Source organism: Lates calcarifer, linkage group LG1, assembly GCF_001640805.2.
Source record: "Lates calcarifer isolate ASB-BC8 linkage group LG1, TLL_Latcal_v3, whole genome shotgun sequence".
NCBI classification, from domain to species: Eukaryota; Metazoa; Chordata; class Actinopteri; family Centropomidae; genus Lates; species Lates calcarifer.
Window position 1 is genome coordinate 8789215 of NC_066833.1, and position 10140 is coordinate 8799354.

General features: G+C 35.1%; 1 long non-coding RNA gene across 1 annotated transcript; it reads right to left on the reverse strand.

The window, feature by feature from the left end:
• Positions 1-13: 13 nt before the first annotated feature.
• On the reverse strand, positions 14-9049 carry LOC127142361 (uncharacterized). Its single transcript, XR_007813020.1, has 5 exons — positions 8827-9049; positions 7443-7515; positions 6758-6829; positions 4461-4680; positions 14-319 (listed from the first exon to the last, which is right to left on the reverse strand). It is a non-coding gene; the product is annotated as an uncharacterized LOC127142361 (long non-coding RNA).
• Between the last annotated feature and the right edge of the window lie 1091 nt (positions 9050-10140).

Genomic DNA, 10140 nt, shown 5'->3' on the forward strand with positions numbered 1-10140 from the left:
TGTTACACTTTTCTGATATACTGAACATAAACAGTTTAATGTCAGTGCTCTGTGTTGGACAGGTGATGTAAAGCGGTTTGTGAATTACCTGGAGGCCTCTGTCCTGGTCTCAAACAACTTCTTCACCGTATAAAGACTCTCTGTGATCGTGGACAATGTCTCTGTGATCCTGGACAATGTCTCTGTGATCGTGGACAATGTCTCTGTGATCGTGGACAATCCATTCAAAATGAAGAACACAGTCACTGTGATTTTGTCATGGCCAGTTTCTTTGATCGTGGACAATGTTGTGGATGAAGTGGTGACACCTGGAGAGAATCTAAGAGAAACATACAAAGGAAAATGATCAATACACTACTACCTATTCCTCATCAACAGTTTATAGTAAGGTGTCAAAAACAGCCAAAAAATGTCATAGTATAGTATGGCATCAAAAATGGTCAAAAATGGCCAAAAAATGTCATGCTATAGTATGGTGTCAAAAATGGTCCAAAAATGTCACAGTATAGAAAGGTTTCAAAAATGGTCAAAAATGGTCAAAAATGTCATAGTATAGTAAGGTGTCAAAAATGGTCAAAAATGGTCCAAAAATGTCATAGTATAGTAAGGTGTCAAAAATGGTCAAAAAATGTCATAGTATAGTAAGGTGTCAAAAATGGTCAAAAAATGTCATAGTATAGTAAGGCATCAAAAATGTTCCAAAAATGTCACAGTATAGTAAGGTGTCAAAAATGGTCAAAAAATGTCATAGTATAATAAGGTGTCAAAAATGTTCCAAAAATGTCACAGTATAGTGTGGTGTCAAAAATGTTCCAAAAATGTCATAGTATAGTAAGGTGTCAAAAATGGTCAAAAATGGTCAAAAAATGTCATAGTATAGTATGGCATCAAAAATGTTCCAAAAATGTCATAGTATAGCATGGCATCAAAAACAGTCAAAAAATGTCATAGTGTAGTAAGGTGTCAAAAATGGTCAAAAAATGTCATAGTATAGTATGGCATCAAAAATGGTCAAAAAATGTCATAGTATAGTAAGGCATCAAAAATGGTCCAAAAATGTCACAGTATAGAAAGGTTTCAAAAATGGTCAAAAATGGTCAAAAATGTCATAGTATAGTAAGGTGTCAAAAATGGTGAAAAATGTCATAGTATAGTAAGGTGTCAAAAATGGTCAAAAAATGTCATAGTATACTAAGGCATGAAAAATCATCAAAAAATGTCATAGTATAGTAAGGTGTCAAAAATGGTCAAAAAATGTCATAGTATACTATGGCGTCAAAAATGGTCGAAAAATGTCATAGTATAGTAAGGTGTCAAAAAATGGTCAAAAAATGTCATAGTATACTAAGGCATGAAAAATCATCAAAAAACGTCATAGTATAGTAAGGTGTCAAAAATATTCCAAAAATGTCACAGTATAGAAAGGTGTCAAAAATGGTCCAAAAATGTCATAGTATAGTAAGGCATCAAAAATGTTCCAAAAATGTCACAGTATAGTGTGGTGTCAAAAATGTTCCAAAAATGTCACAGTATAGTGTGGTGTCAAAAATGTTCCAAAAATGTCATAGTATAGTAAGGTGTCAAAAATGGTCAAAAAATGTCATAGTATAGTAAGGTGTCAAAAATGGTCCAAAAATGTCACAGTATAGTGTGGTGTCAAAAATGTTCCAAAAATGTCATAGTATAGTAAGGTGTCAAAAATGGTCAAAAATGTTCCAAAAATGTCATAGTATAGTATGGCATCAAAAATGTTCCAAAAATGTCATAGTATACTATGGCGTCAAAAATGGTCGAAAAATGTCATAGTATACTAAGGCATGAAAAATCATCAAAAAATGTCATAGTATAGTAAGGTGTCAAAAATGGTCAAAAAATGTCATAGTATACTAAGGCATGAAAAATCATCAAAAAATGTCATAGTATAGTAAGGTGTCAAAAATGTTCCAAAAATGTCACAGTATAGAAAGGTGTCAAAAATGGTCCAAAAATGTCATAGTATAGTATGGCATCAAAAATGGTCAAAAAATGTCATAGTATAGTAAGGTGTCAAAAATGGTCAAAAAATGTCATAGTATAGTAAGGCGTCAAAAATGTTCCAAAAATGTCATAGTATAGTAAGGTGTCAAAAATGTTCCAAAAATGTCACAGTATAGTATGGCATCAAAAATGGTCAAAAATGGTCAAAAATGGCCAAAAAATGTCATAGTATGGTAAGGTGTCAAAAATGTTCCAAAAATGTCATAGTATAGTAAGGTGTCAAAAATGGTGAAAAATGTCATAGTATAGTAAGGTGTCAAAAATGGTCCAAAAATGTCACAGTATAGAAAGGTTTCAAAAATGGTCAAAAATTGTCAAAAATGTCATAGTATAGTAAGGCATCAAAAATGGTCCAAAAATGTCATAGTATAGTATGGCATCAAAAACAGTCAAAATATGTCATAGTATAGTAAGGTGTCAAAAATGGTGAAAAATGTCATAGTATACTATGGCGTCGAAAACACTCAAAAAATGTCATAGTATAGTAAGGTGTCAAAAATGGTCAAAAAATGTCATAGTATAGTAAGGTGTCAAAAATGGTGAAAAATGTCATAGTATACTATGGCGTCGAAAACACTCAAAAAATGTCATAGTATAGTAAGGTGTCAAAAATGGTCAAAAAATGTCATAGTATAGTAAGGCATCAAAAATGGTCAAAAAATGTCATAGTATAGCAAGGCATCAAAAACACTCAAAAAATGTCATAGTATAGTAAGGTGTCAAAAATGGTCAAAAAATGTCATAGTATAGTAAGGCATCAAAAATGGTCAAAAAATGTCATAGTATAGTAAGGCATCAAAAACACTCAAAAAATGTCATAGTATAGTAAGGTGTCAAAAATGGTCCAAAAATGTCACAGTATAGTAAGCTGTCAAAAATGGTCAAAAATGTCATAGTATAGTAAGGTGTCAAAAATGTTCCAAAAATGTCATAGTATAGTAAGGCATCAAAATCACTCAAAAAATGTCATAGTATAGAAAGGTTTCAAAAATGGTCAAAAAATGTCACAGTATACTAAGGCATGAAAAATCATCAAAAAATGTCATAGTATAGTAAGGTGTCAAAAATGGTCAAAAAATGTCATAGTATACTATGGCATCAAAAATGGTCAAAAAATGTCATAGTATAGTAAGGCGTCAAAAATGTTCCAAAAATGTCATAGTATAGTAAGGTGTCAAAAATGGTCCAAAAATGTCACAGTATAGTGTGGCATCAAAAACAGTCAAAAAATGTCACAGTATAGTAAGGTGTCAAAAATGGTGAAAAATGTCATAGTATAGTAAGGTGTCAAAAATGGTCCAAAAATGTCACAGTATAGAAAGGTTTCAAAAATGGTCAAAAATTGTCAAAAATGTCATAGTATAGTAAGGCATCAAAAATGGTCCAAAAATGTCATAGTATAGTATGGCATCAAAAACAGTCAAAATATGTCATAGTATAGTAAGGTGTCAAAAATGGTGAAAAATGTCATAGTATACTATGGCGTCGAAAACACTCAAAAAATGTCATAGTATAGTAAGGTGTCAAAAATGGTCAAAAAATGTCATAGTATAGTAAGGTGTCAAAAATGGTGAAAAATGTCATAGTATACTATGGCGTCGAAAACACTCAAAAAATGTCATAGTATAGTAAGGTGTCAAAAATGGTCAAAAAATGTCATAGTATAGTAAGGCATCAAAAATGGTCAAAAAATGTCATAGTATAGCAAGGCATCAAAAACACTCAAAAAATGTCATAGTATAGTAAGGTGTCAAAAATGGTCCAAAAATGTCACAGTATAGTAAGGTGTCAAAAATGGTCAAAAATGTCATAGTATAGTAAGGTGTCAAAAATGTTCCAAAAATGTCATAGTATAGTAAGGCATCAAAATCACTCAAAAAATGTCATAGTATAGAAAGGTTTCAAAAATGGTCAAAAAATGTCACAGTATACTAAGGCATGAAAAATCATCAAAAAATGTCATAGTATAGTAAGGTGTCAAAAATGGTCAAAAAATGTCATAGTATACTATGGCGTCAAAAATGGTCAAAAAATGTCATAGTATAGTAAGGTGTCAAAAATGGTCCAAAAATGTCATAGTATAGTATGGCATCAAAAATGGTCAAAAAATGTCATAGTATAGTAAGGCGTCAAAAATGTTCCAAAAATGTCATAGTATAGTAAGGTGTCAAAAATGGTCCAAAAATGTCACAGTATAGTGTGGCATCAAAAACAGTCAAAAAATGTCACAGTATAGTAAGGTGTCAAAAATGGTCAAAAATGTCATAGTATAATATGGCGTCAAAAACACTCAAAAAATGTCATAGTAGAGTAAGGTGTCAAAAATAGTCAGAAATGTTACACTTTTCTGATATACTGAACATAAACAGTTTAATGTCAGTGCTCTGTGTTGGACAGGTGATGTAAAGCGGTTTGTGAATTACCTGGAGGCCTCTGTCCTGGTCTCAAACAACTTCTTCACCGTATAAAGACTCTCTGTGATCGTGGACAATGTCTCTGTGATCCTGGACAATGTCTCTGTGATCGTGGACAATGTCTCTGTGATCGTGGACAATCCATTCAAAATGAAGAACACAGTCACTGTGATTTTGTCATGGCCAGTTTCTTTGATCGTGGACAATGTTGTGGATGAAGTGGTGACACCTGGAGAGAATCAAAGAGAAACATACAAAGGAAAATGATCAATACACTACTACCTATTCCTCATCAACAGTTTATAGTAAGGTGTCAAAAACAGCCAAAAAATGTCATAGTATAGTATGGCATCAAAAATGGTCAAAAATGGTCAAAAATGGCCAAAAAATGTCATGCTATAGTATGGTGTCAAAAATAGTCCAAAAATGTCATAGTATAGTAAGGTGTCAAAAATGTTCCAAAAATGTCATAGTATAGTAAGGTGTCAAAAATGTTCCAAAAATGTCATAGTATAGTAAGGCATCAAAATCACTCAAAAAATGTCATAGTATAGTAAGGTGTCAAAAATGGTGAAAAATGTCATAGTATAATAAGGTGTCAAAAATGGTCATAGTATACTAAGGCATGAAAAATCATCAAAAAATGTCATAGTATAGAAAGGTTTCAAAAATGGTCAAAAAATGTCATAGTATACTAAGGCATGAAAAATCATCAAAAAATGTCATAGTATAGTAAGGCATGAAAAATCATCAAAAAATGTCATAGTATAGTAAGGTGTCAAAAATGGTCAAAAAATGTCATAGTATACTATGGCGTCAAAAATGGTCAAAAAATGTCATAGTATAGTATGGCATCAAAAATAGTCAAAAATGTCATACTGTCTCTCAAATGTGACAGACATTTTTTTTATATTGCAAGCAACAAGAATAGGAAAAGTTGTATGAAGTAATAGATGCATTTTTGTCATCATATTTGAAAGAAAGTTTTACTGATTAACATGCTCTGTCTCTGCAGGAGAAGAAGACTGCATCACCCGAGGAGGACAACAAAAGTACTTAAATGTTGTTAAAGACGTGGAAATGTGGAAGACTTTAATAAGCTTGAGCTCATCATTACATTAAATGTGGGTTGGGGTTAGTGTCTCCATCATTATTTTTGCTGTGGTTTGTTATGTTTTCTAGAACAGAATCAATAAAGTGTTGTATTTAACGTTTGAGTTGAGTTTATGTATTTTCAAATTAATATCACAAAGACTTTGTTATGCAGAAATGGCAACTATACTTGCTCTAATCCTGATATCTGACTAAACATGGCCAAAAGCCATTACCGTAGTCTTAACCTCTGGCTACAAGTGGCCAAAAGCCATTACCCTAACCCTAGCCTCTGGTTAATAGCAGTAACCCTAACCCTAGCCTCTGGTTAATAGCAGTAACCCTAACCCTAACATCTGGCTAAAAGCTGCAACCCTAACCCTAGCCTCTGGTTAATAGCAGTAACCCTAACCCTAGCCTCTGGTTAATAGCAGTAACCCTAACCCTAGCCTCTTGTTAATAGCAGTAACCCTAACCCTAGCCTCTTGTTAATAGCGGTAACCCTAACCCTAGCCTCTGGTTAATAGCGGTAACCCTAACCCTAGCCTCTGGTTAATAGCAGTAACCCTAACCCTAGCCTCTTGTTAATAGCGGTAACCCTAACCCTAGCCTCTGGTTAATAGCGGCAACCCTAACCCTAGCCTCTGCCTACAGGTGGCTTCAGGATAAAATATTCACTTTGAAACTATATTAAACAGACCACCAAAATGTTCATTGTTCAGAAGTATTTATTTGAATAAGAGTAAGACAATCCTGTATTAATCCCACAGGGAGGAAATTCAGTGTTGCAGCAGCAAAAATACAAAAATAGATACATATACAACAACATAGTGTATAACAATGTATGAGAATGAAAAATAACATGAACACTATAACAGGACAATATACACGCTAATACACTGGATTTCAGTACTGATATTCCACTGTTTAAAATAGCAAAGGCATCAAAAACAGCCAAAAAATGTCATAGTATAGTATGGTGTCAAAACTATCAAAAAAGGTAATAGAATCATATAGGGTCAAAAATGGTAAAAAAAAATAAAAAATAAAAATTGTATAGTATATTAAGATGTTGAAATGGTCAACAAAGGTCACAGTATAGTATGGCATCAAAAATAGTCAGAAATGTTCCACTTTTCTGATATACTGAACATAAACAGTTTAATGTCAGGGCTCTGTGTTGGACAGGTGATGTAAAGCTGATGGTGAATTACCTGGAGGCCTCTGTCCTGGTCTCAAACAACTTCTTCATTGTACGAAGACTCTCATGGACGAAGTGGTGACACCTGGAGAAACATACAAAGGTGATCAGTACGCTACTACCTATTCCTCATCAACAGTTCAACCACAACACACTCATCAATATATAGGAGGCTCTCTGAAATGGGTCGTTTACTGTCACATGTGACTGGAAAAAAACATCACATCGTTCAGAATCAATAACAGTAAATATTTTTAGATAAATGAACTAAAATGATCTTAAATCATAAATGTCTATATTACCTGTCTGTCAACTAATCACTGGAAGAATCATGTATATTACTGTGAACTGCATCATAAAAACTTTCACTGTTTTTTTTCCTCAAAGATATTTTTATTGAATTTTTACACAATTATAAAGATACAGGTATGAGTGAGTGTTTTCACTGACATTTTTGAAAGCAGGGTTTTAAGTTGTGTCTTTAATTATACTTCAGTCCACAGGCAGAAAATTATCTGACAACTATTGTGAGTTTTAAAAATGATTATAACCAGTACTATTTACTGACACAATTATTATTATATTCAACACTAAACTCATTAAATACCAAGGAATTAAACAATAACACTGTTACTAACATTAATAATTCTGCTCGTCAACACACGTTTTCAGACAGAGTAAATCTTTAGGACACACACCTGTTTGGTTTGTCAGGTGAGAGCTGGTGTTTCTGTCCAGGCTGCAGCAGCTGAACCAGTGAAAGTACAACATCTGAAAAACAAAGAACCTCATTAATAAAGAATAAAATAGTTCAATAGAAGAACACAACACTGAAAACTACAAACTAGAAACTTGACAATCATACTCTGAGTTTTGAGGAGAATAAATTAAAGATGTGACCAGAATATGACTTAATTGATCTGAGAGAAAAGTTATTTTTAAAATAGTTTTCTGATTTCTAACAGTAATATCAGCTCATACACTATGACCTGCTCTTGATGATTTAAATCATCTTGGATTTAACACAAAACGGAGCTCAATAAAGTCTCAAGTCACCACAAACAGATTTCTAATCAATAACATACACAACAGGGGATCAGTGGATGGCTATGGACAGATTACTACCACAAAGCTACAAAGAGACAAAACGACAAAGAGGGAAAAAAAACTGAGTTCAAAATGATCACAATGAGACAATAAACTGCCACAGTGAAACAAAATGACCACAGAGGAACAGTAAATGAACAGGAACAGACACAAAACTACAAAGACACAATATGATGCAGAACAACCACAGAGAAGCTGACTGTAAGTAGATATAAAACAGCTAGAGACACAATACGATGCAATACCAACATAAATAGACACAAAATGATCACACCGACATGATCATCCCCCATAAACTGACTTAAACAGACCAAGATGGAGGTCGACATTACAAAGAAGCAGTAAAATGTCTGCAGAGTAACTGTAAAGAGATGCTAACAGAGATATAAACAGACAAACAGATTAAACAGTTCCCAGCCTCCACAGCTCATGGCAGGGACGCTTCAGTCACAGAAACACAAACACACGCAAATAAAAACGAATGGGAAAAGCCCCAAAGAGATCTTTAAAGGATAAGGCTAATGCTAACGCTCAACGCTAGTGGCTAACGCTCGTCACTAATGCTAATGCTAACACCCAGGTGTAAAACAACCAGGTAGAGACGCAAAGTGATATAAAATGACCACAAATAGCCAGAAACCGTTAACAACGACATGATATACCACCATAAACTGAGCTAGAATGACCAGGATGGAACACACAGAGACAGAGACATGCAAGATGTCGGCAAAGTGACTGTAAACAAACAAAGAGCCCATTGTGTTCATCATCCGTCTGCGTTATGTGCCCACAGCTCATGGCAGGGACGCTTCAGTCACAGAAACACAAACACACTCTTACCCCCGCGATATAAACGACTGAAAGTGGAATTAAAAGATCTCATTTCAAGGTAATGCTAATGCTAACGCTCGTCAATAACGCTAGCGCTCTCCGATAAGGCTAATGCTAACGTTAGCCGCTAACCGTTAGCCTTACCTTCGTGCCGCAGGCAAAGGTGTATTCAGCGTCCAGTCTCTCTCGTGGAAAACAAAAAATCAGCTCCAGAGTTTGTTTTAGCGTCCACACCTCCTCAGTAACGCTGTTTTCCCACAGAACTGACAAACAGAAGCACCGGTCCAAACTTGGTTTAAAACTGTTTCCGGCTTCGTCTCTCCGCCCCTCTGCGGCCATGGCCAATGAGGAGCCACGTCGTGGCCAATGACGACATACGTCGGCCTCTGATTGGTCTTAAAACAAAGACGGAGATAAGCTTTAGATGTATTATAAGATCGTTCTCAAACTTGTGTGTTCATGCAAACGGAAGACAAGAGAAATGTGCATTTACTTTTTGTCTGCAAGTTCATATTTATTTTAAAAAATATTATTTATTTATTTATTTATTCTGCCTGCAAATTCCATGAAAAAACAAAACCAATAATGAATTATCCCACCTACAGTGTATCCAGATATAGCTTTTCCTTCTCCTCCTGTTGTTCTCTCACACACCATCCTGCTGCCGTACATACTCACTATATTACCACATGCATATTCATCTACCACTGAAAATAGTCCCCAATAAATTTGCAGTTTACAGAATCTGTTTTTTAAAGCTTTGCTTCAGTGGGGAGAAGGCCTGAGGCTGACAGCTGCACACAGGGTAGGAGGTCAGTACTGAGACACAGACTAACACAGTGTTTCTTTCTTGTCATGGAATTTATTGACAAAAACAAAAACAGAAAATATCACAAGCTACAATATTTAATGTAAAAAGTGCAGAATGTGGAATCACCACATTGAGTTTGAGTGCAGAGTAATGTTGAGTTTCTAACTAATCAGCTGCAAAGCTAGCCTGTACACAGCCTGTACACAGCCTGTACACAGACCATCATCTGGGCACACAGACCTATTCCCAGAGCACCTACACTCCCTTTGGCAGCAGTCCCTATAATGACAAAATCTGTGGCAAACAGGCGACAGCTGGCACCGTTAGCACTGTTAGCACCGTTAGCACCGTTAGCACCGGCCTGACGTTTCCTTTCAGTTTTTCAGAGAGAACACGACTGATGCTTTGTGTGAGTCCTGTAGCAGAGGGACTCTGAATGAACTGACCTGGTTCGTGGGCAGGGTCGACAAGAAAACAGCTGTCTTTCTCATTAGCTCTGCTCTAGTCTCTTGTGTACACACACACACACACACACACACACAGTCTGATGGAAAGCCAATCACCTGATGATTTTAGCACCTTGTGAACATGGCACACAGCTGTTTCCTGTCACACAGTTTGGTGTTAGTTGTGTGTGGTAAAGATGA